General features: G+C 48.6%; 1 protein-coding gene across 1 annotated transcript in view; it reads right to left on the bottom strand.

Annotated features, from left to right (window-relative positions):
• PRR14L (proline rich 14 like) overlaps window positions 1-15416 on the bottom strand; it is a 405768-nt gene that overhangs the window by 153977 nt on the left and 236375 nt on the right. The window lies entirely within an intron of this gene.

Genomic DNA, 15416 nt, shown 5'->3' with positions numbered 1-15416 from the left:
TCTGAGGGTTGCACAATACATGCTGCAGCAATTAGGGAACCTCTCTGGTCACAAGGCCCTTGGTACCAGTGATACCTTTTACAAGGGACTGATATGTGGGTCAGATGTGTGCCAATTGTGGAAACAAAAGTACAGTTCTGGGAAAGAAAGCTGGCACTGGGAACCTGATTAGCAGGGACCCAGTGCACATTCAGTCACAGTGCATCACACATCAGGCAAAGACCATGCAAAAAGTGCCACTTTCCTACAGATTCCAATCCCAGAATACACTGAACTGGCAATGAGTCAGAGCCATATCGTTTAGATGGATAAGTACAGTTGAATTTATGAGCAAACACCGCTAACACGACCTTGGGCAAAAAAGCCAGGAAAGTAGGCAGCCAATAGTGACTTCAATAAAAGATCATTATGATGCAGACATTGGATTACAAGTAGGTAACCATGTATTATGCATAGTAGTATCTTCACTCACAGCCAACACAGTAGCAAGAAATTCATAAAAAAGTATTGCTTGACCATAAAGGATAAAGTCCAACTACTATGGAGAAATATTAAAATAGTCAGGCAAACCAATTCTTCAGGATAATTTGACTAACTACGGAATCTTCCCTCGTATCCGAATCACTGCAAAATAGTCTTGTAAACGTGTGCACTGATTTTCAAGTCCTTGCTTTACACATTTCAGTCAAAATTATGTGCTCTTTCACAGAAAGAGTGGGACAAGGTCCTCCTATACCCACGTAAAGTCTCCCGCAATGTGAAGTTTCAGTATATTCAACAACATTATTTCATACATAATGTACCTTATGCCTGCACGCTTGCATAGAATGTATGGTAGTGCATCAACATGCCCTAGATTTTTCTCCCAGAATACTGATATGGCGCACATGTTTTTGACTTGCCAAGAAGCACAATTGACGTAGAAAGCGGTGACGGATGCTTGACAACCATCACGGGGAGGGAGAAATTATGCATTATAGAAGCATGTTTACTGAGGCTATACAGGCGTAAAAAAGGCGTGTAGCGCCACTAACCGGTTTATAGATCTGACGCTACTCATTGCTAGAGGAGCCATCGCCATGAAGTGGAAAGGTGGCCTCTTCCCTTATTTGCCTTATTGATTTGCGGCCAATCCTAAATGAGATAAGGATGAATCGGTTGCAATTCGTAGAGAGGAGGTTAGAGGCTTGCGTAAAGTCCCCATTGCGGTGGAGTGGGACACACTCCAGTAGGAGTTAGAGGTGCTTTCTGAGGAACCCAAAGATGCCACGATGGATGGGTAACTGGGACCAACTAGAACACTATTACATACTGCGAATGTCGCCTGATGTGTCGCTATCCCGCACCCGTCTTTATTGTTCTTGCCTCATAAATTTCCCCACTGAGTCTTGGTCTGTACATAATGTTTGTTGGACCTTTCTGCCGCGTTCGACACCGTCTCTCACCAGATCCTGCTCAGGAGATTGGACTCAGAGGATCAGCCCTTCAGTGGATGACAAGCTTCCTTTCCTCCTGCTCTCAGACCATTAACTTAGGTCCTTTTCGGTCAAAGATGATGGAATTGACCAAGGGAGTACCTCAGGGCTCCTGTTTGAGCCCTACCCTGTTCAACATTAATGTTGCTCCCCTTGCTAATCTCCTTAGGACCTGTGGCTTTACTCCTACTTCAGCCGCTGACGACACCCAGCTTCTCTTCTCATTTAATAAATCCACTCCATCTGTTCAGTTTACTTTCTCTTCTGGAATGATAGCTATCTCCAATTGGATGAGAAGCAATTTTCTCCAATTCAATGTAAGGAAGACTGAGATCATGCTTTTCGGAGTGGCATCTTTGCTCTGGACACCAGAGTGGTGGATGGCCGACCTTGGTGCTCCTCCTGCCCCCAAGACCCTTGTTAGGAACCTGGGCATCCGCCTAGATCAGGCCCTGACCCTGAAGGAGCGTGTAGCTTATACTGCTGGCTCCTGGTTTCACGTGCTGGGTTTGTTACGGGGAGTTTTTCCTTTTCTCCCAGATTCCACACGTAAAACCCTTATTCAGACAATGGTATTAAGCCGCTTAGACTACTGCAATGCTCTCCTGGTCTCAGCCAACTAGTCCTCGCTATGCAGATTGCAGGTGGTTCAGAACACCGCAGCACGCCTTGTCTTGAATGCCCCCACCCATCGAAAACTGCCTCCTTTCCTCTCCTCCAACAGCTTCATTGGCTTCCGGTGCGTAAGCGGATTAAGTTTAAAATCTGCGGCACCATTCACAAGGCCTTGTATAACAATGTCCCCTCCTATCTCGCTGAGAAATTCAATCATCATGTTCCCTCCAGGACTCTTCGCTCAGGAACCAAATCTCTTCTCTTGGTCCCCCGGGTTAGGAAATCAAGGTTGGGCAGGAAAGCTTTTTCCTACTTCACTCCCCTTGATTGGAATCAGCTCCCCAGCCATCTGCGACAATGTCCCGACTATCTCCAATTCAGAAAGCTTCTCAAGACTGCTATATGATAAAAACTGCCCCGTCAGCCTTCCTGTTGCACTGTTCGAAGAGCAGAGATACCCCTTTGGGGGTGATTCAGGCGCTATACAAAACCTATAAATGAATAAATAAATGTTGGAAACTGCATTAGCTTGCTGTGGGCACTATGCATTTTTACCCAATCCATATTTAGAGGTTGATCCCATAGATTCATCAACAAGTGCTGAAATGTTTGTATGCTATTTGTGCAGAGATATTGACTGACTAACTGTTATGACCTACCAGTTGTACTTGTTGCAAAACAACATTTGTTGATTATGTTAATGCTGAACCAAAGCCGCCTGTTGTGAAACGCCATTGCCAAGGTTATATAGGCCCTATGGGAACATATCCACTGATGTAGATTCAACTTGCCTACTGTAATTGCTGTGAAACTGTCTGCATTGTTTAAAGTCAATAAAAATCAGTTTCTTTAGAAGGTTACCATTCATATGAAGTCCATTTAAAAGAGAAAAATTGCATGCAATAGAATTAAGAGCAGAGAACAGTAATACTGAATTCAGTTTAGTACAAACTTAAGCCATCGCTCGAGAGACTGCAAAACTACACAGAGAACCTCAATTTGATGAGAAGAGCTCTCTGAATAAAACCAGACATTATCACTTGCATGCCTTCTTTCAAATCCCAATCCTATTTTGCCCCGTCTTTGCCATCAGGATCAAGCACGGTTTAGGATGTCACACATGTTTTGGTAGCTGTGGTATAGAATAACTGCACATTTACTGCCGCTAATCAAGTAAGGGTTCCATATCAACCTCCAAATACAGATCCAAGATACAAACTATATTTAAAGGTACTCTAAACAGAGTCAAAACACCCGGATACCAATAAGGTGCAAAACTGATTGTAAACTACAATCAAAACACAAATACTCCGACACTGGAGCACACGGAAATGTTCTTATTTATTGCTGTTCCAAAGAACCAGTTGATGTGTCTTCTTTCTCCTTATTTTTTACTACTTCAAGTGTTGTGGATAATCTTGATCGTAAACTACAAGCAATCAAACACATCTGGCAGCAGACACATTTTGTCTAGAACAAGACTTTTTCATGGCTGCAATATAAACAAAATGCATTTTGCAATTCTTACATTGACTTACAAAACAAGTATAAATAAAAATCAGATTGTATGGCCACAAAGACCAAAAACAAGAAAAAAAAGTCCTCAGAAATGACAGACAGGTCCACAATCAGGAGAAACCAAGTGCGATGACTCAAGGCAATGAGCACAAAGTAATGAACAAACTAGAAGCCTGGTGAATGATAGACACATGTATGAGCTGCATGATGTGCATATTTCTGAAACGCTTTTGCCTAGTTTTGCTGGCTGCTATTGTGGAGAGGGGACTCGTTGTCCCAGAAGCTGAAGCGGGAGAGGAGGTGGCAGATTCACCCGCGCACACGCTAAAAAGCGAAGTTCTCCTAAGGGCGGGCCCATCTGCACCCGCCAGAGACCGGAGGAGGCTGGGTTGGGCCTACCCTCTTGGTCTCCCTCCATTGACACCTTTCTGCTTTTGTTTACCAGCAAGTCGTAACACCACGAGGAGGTCCGCAGTGGACTGTGCATTCTGACCGTTCAGCTCATCGCGGTACTTAAGGAACAGGTAGGGAGGATGGAGTTCCCTCGTGCTATAGCTCAAGAACTTATTTTTTACTTGTTGCAGTGTTATAGTGACCGGGTGACTATTTTTTTTTTTTTAAACTGGTCGCACGGCTTGTCAGGCTTGCCCAGTCTGTTCTAATGTGTGTTATTGTGCTAGCAGTCCCCCGCTGGCTATTTATGTGCCAGCTTCTAGCACGCACACTATTACCCCTTGTTGTCAGCCCATAGCTTGAGAGTGCAGAGCGGATACTAATCTGGGATTGCTATGGGGAAATTTAACCCTTTCGCTGCAGCGCGAATTCCGCCACAGCGCTGGGGGGGTTTGGGGTGAACGCGGCGCCGCCATGCTCATGACGGAACCACGCCGTCATGAGTCACGGGCGAGCTGTGCTCATGACGGCGTGGTTCCGTCATGACTCCACCCACTTGCGCTGATCGCCCGCACAGGCGGGGAAACAGCGCCGCGTGGGCGGAGCGGCCGCCAACGGCCGCAGCATGACGGAGCCACTCCGTCATGAGCACACGGCGCCCGTGGCTCATGACGGAGTGGTTCCGTCATGAGCATGCAAGGGGTTAAGGTGGCTACGCTGCCTGGAAAGGTTGATACAGGTACAGTGGTCACTATGGACTTTTTCATACAGAGGGCGGCTGGAGTTCTTGATAAGGAGAAAGAGCTGGTGACCAGACACCTCTCTCATTCCCCTATTAACCACCTCCTCTCAAGTCCCCATAGGATGCTTGTGATCCCTGAAATTGCCACAGGCCCATTTAATAGATCCTTTTTTTTTTTTTGAAAATCTTTATTGTGCAAAATAGCATCGTTACAAATATGGGCCTACAACCACCAGGGCCGGCCGCTAGTAGAGGCATATCAATTGCTGGATGTCACGAAGCAGTGACTGATCCCCAGAGTCGAAGCAGGGTTACAGGAAATATTCAAGCAACTCAGAAGCTAGGCAGGATACAGATATTTTTAATTTTGAAAAAGAAAAAGAAAGAACAAACAAAGGAACAATGAAACAAAACTCAAGGCGAGAAACAGTCTAGATGGTGTCGAGCTCCGACGGGGGGATCCCACCATACCAGGTAGAGAATCAGGAAGACAATAAAGATGACCGTTGGGGGGGGGGGGGCTGGGGGGAGGGAGGCAGCGGGGAAGTCAGAACAATCAGTCAAAAGGGTACAGTATTCCAGGAACCTCAGGATCAGGGGGACAGAGAAGTGTCCGGAGTATCTACAAAAGGGGGCGTACAGATGTTACCTCGGTAGGTGTTCCACGGACCCCAAATTCTACACCACGCCCCAGGCTTGCCCCGAACCAGATACACCGTCTTCTCTCTGAACATGCACCAGTCCATATTCTCCTTCCACACTGACACGGTGGGAGGCCGTCGGGAACCCCAAAGCTGCGCAATATCCCTCTTTCCAATCATGTTCCCCAGTGCCGCCCACCGGGCCTGGGCGACGTTGTAGTCATTCGGCTCCCATACATTCAACAAACATCGACGAGCCTCCGGCAACAGAGCGACCCCAGTAACACACTCCATTACAGCATGCACACGGTGCCAATATGCCGCAACCTCGCAGCACTCCCAAAGGATATGAAGGAAGGTGGCGCTCATTCCACAGCCGCGCTTACACAACCCAACCGAAGAAAAACCCATCACAACCAAACGAGGACCCGTCACAAACATGGTGAAGAATTTTGAGCTGGACGAGACTGAGACGGGCAGGAATGGCAACCTCTTTCGGGGAGGACAGTGCGGACTGCCAGTCTTCGTCATCCAACTCCAACCCGTCTCCGGTCCAGGCCTCCCTAAGACGCACGAGGAGGTCCTTTCGATTGTTGATTAATTTCTTATAAATCGAGGAAATCGTACTATCGGGCAGATGACCATCAAGTATACGGTCCTCGAGTGGTGAAGATGCAGGGACTGTGGCACCGGCCTCGAAGACCGACAGCAAAGCGTGGCGGACCTGTGCATATCTGAAGAACTCCCTCTCACTCAACTCATACTCACTCTGAAGCACCGCAAAGGACTTGACCGCACCTTTCACCCAGAGATCACCCACTCTGCTAATGCCAATCATATCCCAGTTATCAAAACCTTTCGTTGTCCAGAGACATCCCAATCTGTCCGATGCAAACAAGGGGGTCGCTTGTGTCAGGCGATCATTCCATCCCACAGCCACATTGGCATCCTTCCACACACGTACTGCAATCTTAGTGGGTCCCGTTAGGTTCCTCCCCGCTGTCCGAGAGTAGAGCGCTCTGTTGAAGTTGCTACCGGGCAACTGATATTTATCCATCTCAAAAGCCGGATTCGGTCCGGGTTCATACGTAGCATGGTTGATGGCGGATAACTGGGAGGCCCAATAATACCTCCTGATGTCCGGGAGCGCGATGCCCCCGTCATACCAGGGGAGAGTCAGTTGTGCCAGAGCGATACGTGCGCGGCCGTCCCAAACAAGTCTCCACCTCCCGAAAGTAGGCCGCCGGAATAATATCAAAGGAGTTCTGGAGTGCGTAGAGAAATCGGGGCAGGGACATCATTTTAAAAAGTGCCGCTCGACCGAGTGGCGACAACGGCAATCTACGCCACCGAGCCACGTCCAACTTCAATCGCCGGAGAGGGGGAAGGAGATTATGCTCGTGGCGGACCGCCGGGTCCAACGATACGTAGACCCCCAAGTACTTGAAACCGGATTGCGAAATTTGGATGGGAAACCTATTCGGTAAGGGGGGGGAGGCCACCGGAGATAACATACACACACGATTTAGACCAATTGATGATCAAAGCGGAGTTTTTATCGAAAGAGGTGAGGACGTCAAATAGGACGTTAAGGGATTCACGCGGGGAGGTGAGGTACAAAAGAATATCGTCGGCGTACAACGAAACCCGGTATACAAAGTCAGGGGCCCACTGAATGCCCTTTATCGATGGTTCCCATCGGAGCCAGGCTGCAAGTGGTTCGAGAGCAAGAGCAAAGAGCAGGGGGGACAGCGGGCACCTCTGCCTAGTACCCCTCCCGAGAGCGAAGGGCTGGGACACCCTACCATTGACAACAACCTGAGCTAGCGGATCCGTATATAGAAGTCTCACCCAACTAATAAACCCCGCACCGAAACCGAACTTCGCCAGAGTGGCCCAAAGATATGGCCATTCTATCGTATCAAAGGCCATCGTGGCGTCCAAGGAAGCCAAGATGGCCGGCTCAGAGAGAAACTCCGCCCTGGCGAGAACGCCATGTAAGCGCCACAAGTTGAGAGCAGTGTTCCGGTGCGGAATGAAACCAGATTGATCCGGATGAATCAGGTCACAGATGACAGCGAGTAAGCGATTAGCAAGGACCTTGGCGAGAATCTTCGGTTCAGCATTCAATAGGGAAATAGGCCTGTATGAGGCACAACGATCACGAGGCTTGCCCTCCTTAGGAATCACAACTATAGTGGCCAGACGCTGGTCACTAGGGAGGGAACCAAGCTCACGCGACTCCAGAAACATATCACGGAGAAACGGTGCGACTTTATCCGGGCGCAATTTGTACAATTCAATAGGCAATCCATTGGGGCCCATAGCTTTGCCAGAACGAAGTGAACGACTCGCGGTAGCAATCTCATCGGCCGACAGCGACGCCTCCATGCGCTCTCGATCCTCTTCAGACTTCAGACAAGCAGGGCAGCGCAATGTCCCTCAACAAGAAACGAGAGTCATCCTCATCTCTATCGGACACCGGGGAGTAGACCACACGGAAATAGTCAGCAAAACACTCCACAATCTCACCAGGGTCAGTCACATGCACACCGTCAGAATTCTGAAACACAGGGACCACACGGTTCACTCTCTCCTTCTTATCAAGCCACGCAATCAATTTACCCACCTTATCCCCTACATCATACAGTCTACCTTGCTGTTCCCTGTACATTGTCTTGGCAGCATCCGTAACAAGGGATTTATATTCAAACTGTTTCAAGCTAAGGGCGTGGAGCCTATCCTGGGTGACACCTAAGTCGAGATCAGCCTCCAACTCCAGTATTTCGGCCTCCAGCTTCACGACCTCCGCATTCCTAGCTTTCTTGGTCTCGACTATTAAAGATAGGGCCTGTCCACGAATAACAGTTTTGAAGGCTTCCCACAGGGACACTGAGGACAAAACAGACCCCTCGTTCTCCAGGAAGTAGTGCTCAAGCGACTTAATGAGGCTGTTACGAGTCTTGGGGTTGTGCAGATGCCAAGGGTTAATAGGGGCGATCCGCCCCGCGGCTTGCGTCCCCGTGTCGAAAAGAAGCCACACAGGGGAGTGATCTGAAATGCCCCGGGCCAAGTGTCTTACCTCCCCAACGTGGGGGGACTGAGCCGCGGGCATGAGGAAGTAATCAAGCCTGGAGAGACTCCCATGAGCCCCGGAGTGGAAGGTGTATTGACACTGCGTCGGATGCATTAACCTCCAGCAATCCACCAAACCAAAGGTGTCCAGAAACCCACCAAGCCATGATTGGGAAGGGAGGGGGGGGGGGGGGGGGGGGGGGGGGGCGGTGGGGGTGGCGATCCAGATCGCCGGATGGCACGGAGTTGAAGTCCCCACCCATGAGGAGAAGACTATCGGGGAGTTCCAGCAACATCCGACCAACATCAGAGAAAGTGGAGGTCTGGAGGCCTGGGGGAACATATATCGTGGCTAAAGAAAGAGTCTTACCCTCCCACCTACCGGTTAGGGCGGCATAACGCCCTCTGTCGTCAAGGATGACATTATCAATTTCTAGTGGGAGGGAAGACCGGACCAGAATACCAACCCCTCTGGAACCAGTGGTGAACCCGGAGTGTGCAACCAATCGGTACCCCCACCTATTCATAGCATGACACACATTGCCGACCAAATGCGTTTCCTGCAGGAGTACCACATCAGGGGTCAAACAACGCAAATATTGCAGTACAACACCCCGTTTAATACGATCCCCCAATCCATTAACGTTCCAAGATATCAACCTCAACCCACTACCCCCCATCCCCACAAGAGTTGCATAAGTCCCCCCACAGAGAGCAGGACACCTCAAGCATAGAAAGAATCAATATGCCGCCTTGAGAAAAGAAAACACGAACACTAACACCCTTTCCCACCCCCCAACCAAACCCCGTTACATCTCCCCCCTCCCTGTACCCCTGCAGACTAAAAAACCACCCCAAAATGCAGTGTGCCTGTCGCCCTAACAATCACATTCTACAAAAAGACCTCGGAGGAGGAGAGAGGCCCGTCTCCACCCGCCACCCGGACACGAACTACTATAAGGCAAAATATACAAAAGAAGTAGAACCCAACTGAGCAATGTCCGATTGTCAGGGTTAGAGACCAAAAAGTCACTTCTGTGTAGGCTCACCACCCTCGGCACCGCCAGGGTGCCCCGTTCGATCGCCCCGACCAGGCAGGGAATCCAACCAGTCACTCACATTGTCCGGTCGCTCAAAAAAGAAGGTCCGTTCCTCGTATTCCACTCGAAGCCTGGTAGGGAAAAGCATAGCATACTTCAGTCCCAGGTCCCGGAGACGTCGCTTAACCCCCTGAAAGCCCATCCTCTGTCTCTGGATAAGTTGAGTGAAGTCCGGGAAAAAATTGACAGAGGAGTTTTCAAATTTCACCGGGCTGTGCACTCTCGAAGCCTGCAAAATCGTGTCACGGTCTCTGAAATGAAAAAGGTTTGCGATGATGGGCCTCGGAGGAGCGCCAGGCTTGGGCTTACCGCCCGGAACACGATGTGCACGCTCCACAGCGAAAAACTTGCTCAGTCCAGAAGGGGCAAGATGGGTGAGAATAAGATCTTCGACCAGGAGGTCAACCGAACGAGTCTCGGGATTCTCTGGAACCCCTGTGATGCGAATGTTGTTGCGTCTTGCCCTGTTCTCAAAATCCTCCAGCCGATGGGACATCAGGTTGTTGGCCGATTTCAGAGTGCCAAGGTCTGTGTGAAGTTCCAACACATCGGCCGTGAGGCTGGAAGTCTTCAAATCCAATGACTTCACCTTCTCGTTAGTCTTAGACAGGTCGGCCCTGATTAGAGTGACCTCAATGGCGACCGTGTCAATTTTACGAGCCAGAGCCTCATACTGCTGGCCGATGGTCTCCTTCATGCCGGCGATGCGCCCATAATGTCCTGCAGGGACAAGTCAACAGGGGCAGAAGGGTCGTCTCTGGCGTGCTCCGGGGTACTACTGGAGAGCCCGGGGAATCCTTTGGCTTGAGTGTAGCGGTCCATAACATTTGTCTGGAACGGTCCCCCACAAAGAGACGTCTTGGTCTTCCACTTCTCGGGTTCGCCCCTGCCCGTCATGTTGGAAGATGCACCCCGGAGGGGCCCGCAAGACCTGGTGAAAATGGCCGCCGGCAAGTCTGGCACCAACGGGCCAAGAAGCTGGCTCGTGAGGTCCGGAGAAAGTCACGACTTGACCCAAAAAGCTATAATGAGGAGGCAGCGATGACACTAAATGGAGGCTGGATTGGTCCCCGGCCGAGCGAAACAGTCTCTCAATCAGACCATGCCAGGATCCGGAAACGAAACCGAAAGTGGGGGTACGGCCACCGATGAAGTCCCACTGCAGTTGTTGTTCAACTACGACCCGGCTCCACAAGTCACCAAGTCCTCGGCACGGCCTCAAGGTGGGCCTCAAAAGTTCAAAGTGCTGTAATTCTGGTCGCCCAAGTCCGATTCAAATTCTGAAAAGAGTTATGGACTCAGTCGAGGTTCACCTTCGAGAGTCCGTCCAAGAAATCAGGATATCATCAGGATAAATTGCGAGGAGTGGCGAGGGTCCGGGGAGCCCTGTGCTCACGCGACCATCTTGGATGCGCGCTAAGCTCCTCCATCTAATAGATCCTTAATGCAAGAAGCAGAGGGCCCGGTCAGCTGCGTAGCTGGTCACGCATACCCCTTTCACCTATCATTGTGGTTACTGTCAGGACCGACTATTCTTTAGTCTTCAAATAACACAGGAGCAGAATGTTGCTAACTTCCCAATGCCCCCGTCAGAACGTCTCTGCGAGATCTTTTACTGACTCTCTCAGCAGGTAAGTGTCAACAGGGGAAAGGGGATTGGGAAAAAGAGAAGAGAGAGCCCTGGATATCTTCGTCTTCTTATTTGAATGGAAGCTGCAACAATTGACATTCAATTACTTTTCTGCTACTTGAGTTTATAACTTACTGTATTTTTAAAATAAGTTAGCTTGTCTTACCAGGATGTATTCAGGACCAAACCTCTCTTCTATCTTCTCAGTTGTGTGTCTTGCAACTGATTTGCTCTGGCTTACACTAGCTTTTCTTACAGGTACCAATGGAGATTGTCTAGTGTCTTGGAATAGAATCATAAAAGGTAAGTATTGTGAATTTCTGTTATTGTCTAACTATCTAGTAGTTTGCCTTTTAGAAAACTTACTAAGTTCCTTTGCCTGAGCACTGTGTATTATTCTTCTTTAGTTTATACTGGAGTTGATGGGAAACGAGAGGTGCTTATTAGTTGTTTTTACCTTGGAATATATCCTCCCTCACAGTCTTAAAGAGTGAGTTTTTTTAATTAGAACTGCGCTAAGGAAGGTTCTCGAAATGCGTAGTATTCTAGTACGCTAATCAGTTTGAGGAGAGTAGTGCTCTATTCTTTCCTCAAATCCTATAGACGGATTATTTTATAAGAACAGCGCGAGAGAGAACTTGCGCTCGTTCTTACCACTAAGAAATTGCTATGGATTTTATATTTTACTTCAGACCCTATTTATCACTAGATGCACGTTTACTAAGAATGCTACTCAGTCAGAGGAGATTAGTGCTCGTACTTATTCTAACCTTCCAGACTGAGAAGAGTTTTTTGATGCGTTTAACACTCGCGCATGCGCCGGTATTTTTCCTGAGACGCTAATCTTTAAACTCTCACCTGAAGATAGATTAAGTTTGTTGACCGTTGAATCTAAACCCGACAACACTACGACGCAACCTACCCTAACTTCCAGGACGGTGTGAAGGTAGGTGTTATCTCGTTGAATTCTCTGGTGAAGTGCGCATGAGAACGTTGGCAAACGCGCTTCACCTGCTTCATTAGAAATGAGGGAAAAACTAGAACGCTAACCCGCGAACGCGTCGGCGGCCATGTTGGACATCCAACGGCGCCAACACATTCGCCAACTAGGGGCCCCATGAGTTCTCCCATTAAATCTAGCAGGAGAAACAGCACATACAGTTGTGGGTTCAGGATCACGCGGAGAAAACCTCCCATGAACCGTGACAGTTACCCACGTAACCGGGGTTGAAGTCCCCTTGATCCAGGAGCAAGTTGTTGGTAGCCCCAATAAGCAACTAGCAGTCATTATGCCAGCTTTGCAGGGGAAAATAAGTGGAGGAGAGCCGGCCAGTCTAGGCTTGGGTACGAAAAGAAAGGGCCTACTGACTGGGGGTCAGGCCAAAAGGCCGAGGGGACATATCAAAAGGCATCCAACGAGCAAGTACTCAAAAACGCAGATATGGTGACTGCACTGTAATCTTTTCAGGGCTCACTACTGGCTATATTAGACTCAAAATTAGATTTACTCTTTCAACGCCTCACCTCTATAGAGAAGGGGCTTTCTGACCTTAGACAACGTATTGCACCTATGGGGAGGCTCTCAATACGGAACAAAGGACCTCGATGGGCCACATTGTAACTGAGGGCCCTAACCCGGCTGATTTATGTTTAAAAACTGGGAAGCAGCCATCACTACCTCTAAAGCCCTCCATGGGGATTGCCACCAATTGCCCTCAGCATCTACGGCCCCCTCTGCTGAATCAGTTGGGTCCAAGTTTAGGATCCGGGGGAAGGGCACCTATCTCGGAACAAACTAACCCCAAAACTCACAACACGGGGTAAATACTTAATGTTAGAGAGGGGGCTCCAATCAAGATTTAGTTAACTTACATCTCCCGCCAGAATCAACGCCATATGTTGTGATTCTGGGGAATGTGTCAACTCTCTCTCCGGGTGTCAGAGAAGACTATTCTCAATTGAAGAAGTGTCATACACTGGTTGTCCTGTAACACTGCTTTGGGCATAAGGGTGGAAAAATACATCAACATGGTGGGCAGGGTCAACTGGGTAGGAACATCTTATAAGACCTATAAAGGAGACTGCGTCATCATTAACTTTAATAGGTTGCACATCGCAGAAAGGATCCTCCACCGTATACCTTTTTTGGCCTAGAGTTGACCATTATGGCCCTCCATCTCAGATTCTATTATAAACCCGAGCCTTCAGGTTGGAACAGGATCCATAACAGTGTAGCCCTGCTTGGAAGGCAGACGCCTACCCACCCTCCTTCTAGGCCTACAAACACTTTAGTGCCCTGGAATAACCCAAACCATACTTTCCTAGCACTACAAGGCAGGCAGTTGTTTGTAACACCTCTCATGGAGCTATTGAATCGCTTTGCACCTCTGGGCACTCTGGACACCTGTGATTGACTGACTGGGGCTGCTCCTGTGGAAATGGGGTAATCAAATATTCAGCAGGACAATTCACAGCAAGGCCTCAGGATTTTGGGCGGAATGGATTGTAATTTCATCTCATGGAATGTTGCTGGCCTGGCTAACAAGTTTCTTGACCCCTCATGGATCCTATTTATAAAAAAGTTTAGTTTGATCTGTTTGCAGGAACATGGGCGACTGGGAACAGTATCCCCCTGGAGGGTTATAAAGCCTTTTTTGTTCCGGCTACTCCTTCAATTTCAGGAAGATCCAAGTGTGGTCTCGTGATTTATGTTTACCGAGCAATAGAGTGTAAAATATCAGTGTTGTTGACGGAGAACCTGTGTTTACAGTTGTTACTGTTGTATAAGGGGTCCTGTAAATTGGGGCTTTTACATTTCAACAAAGCAACGTCTTGTCCCCAGGCTGTCTGTAACATATCTTTGTCGGGCTTTTTTTTTTTTTTAAAGGAAAAAGCTTGTTGCGGATTCTAAAAACCTCGTGATTGCCAGGGATTTCAATATCCACCTATGCAGGGACCCTAGGATCACTAGTTTGATTGATCTGGGCTGCCAAAGTGTGAAGGGGATTCACTTTGAACATACTGCACAAGGCGACTCCCTTAACGACTTATTACGAGAATTTGATTTATTCTCGTCCATGTGTACAATAGAACCCTGCAGTACTGGCCTCATTCCGTCCTTTGTAATGTGGGGAGGTGGCTCATTTATCGACTTTATTCTGGTATCAATGTCTCCCCTCGAATTGATCTCAGGTTTTATCATCAAGGCCAGCATACACAGTGATCACAACCCTTTATGTGTTTATATTAGCGGGCCTTTATTATCACCCAGCAGGGTATTGCAAACAACAGATGGAAGAAGGTTAAAATGGGCCCAGATAACACCCCCCCCCCCCCGGAGTTATTTTATGAATCACTAACCACCTTGTGTGATAATGCGTTAGCATTGTGCACAGCACCATCAAAGGACTCCGGTGGGGTCATAAAAGCTTTCAAGGTCATCTCCTCTATAATAACAGTCCTTCTTAGTGCCCCTGTGCGGCGACCCTCTGTCCGGGATCCCAGGTGGTTTGATTCAGATTGCTCCCACGTGGCTAGGAAATTAAAGGAAGTATTAGGCAGGAGCCCAAGGGATATCGCTTTAGCCACAACGTGTCGAAGGGAGTACAAGGCAGAATTGGCCAGACGCAGGGCAGCGCTGAAGGAGGAAACATGGAGGAGTTAATAGAGGCCAGTACCGTGAAGAGCAGCTCCAAGTTCTGGAACATAATAAATAGCCCCTTTTTAAACAAAGATGCAGGAAACGCGGTGGGAGCCTACATCGCAGAGGAGGAATGGGTGCTCCATTTTGAAGTCATGTTCCAGGGTCCCCCGACATGAACAGTCCTCTCCTGGCCTTTACAGTAGAAGTGGTTAGGAAAGGTATTGTTGGGCTGTCAAACAACAAAGCCCCAGGCCCTGATGGCATCCCGCAGGATCTTTATAAATCCAAGCTAAACCTTTGGGCACCCATCCTCACAGTAGTCATTAACGCAGCAGTAATAACCGGTCCTCCCGATTCTTGGGCCACCTCCACCATAGTGCCAGTATTCAAAAAGGGTAATCGAGATAACACCCATTGTTATAGACCAATCTCTTTGCTGGATTCTGTGATCAAGGTGGTGGGCCGTGTCCTCCTAGCTAGGTTGACCAGCTGGGCAGAGGATAATGATATTCTAACAGATGTCTAGTATGGTTTCCGTCCTGGACAATCTACCGTAGCCCAGTGCTTTAACCTATTTATGATCC

This window comes from Triturus cristatus, chromosome 11 (assembly GCF_964204655.1).
Source record: "Triturus cristatus chromosome 11, aTriCri1.1, whole genome shotgun sequence".
Classification (NCBI taxonomy): Eukaryota; Metazoa; Chordata; class Amphibia; order Caudata; family Salamandridae; genus Triturus; species Triturus cristatus.
This window is presented reverse-complemented; position numbering and strand designations above follow the sequence as displayed.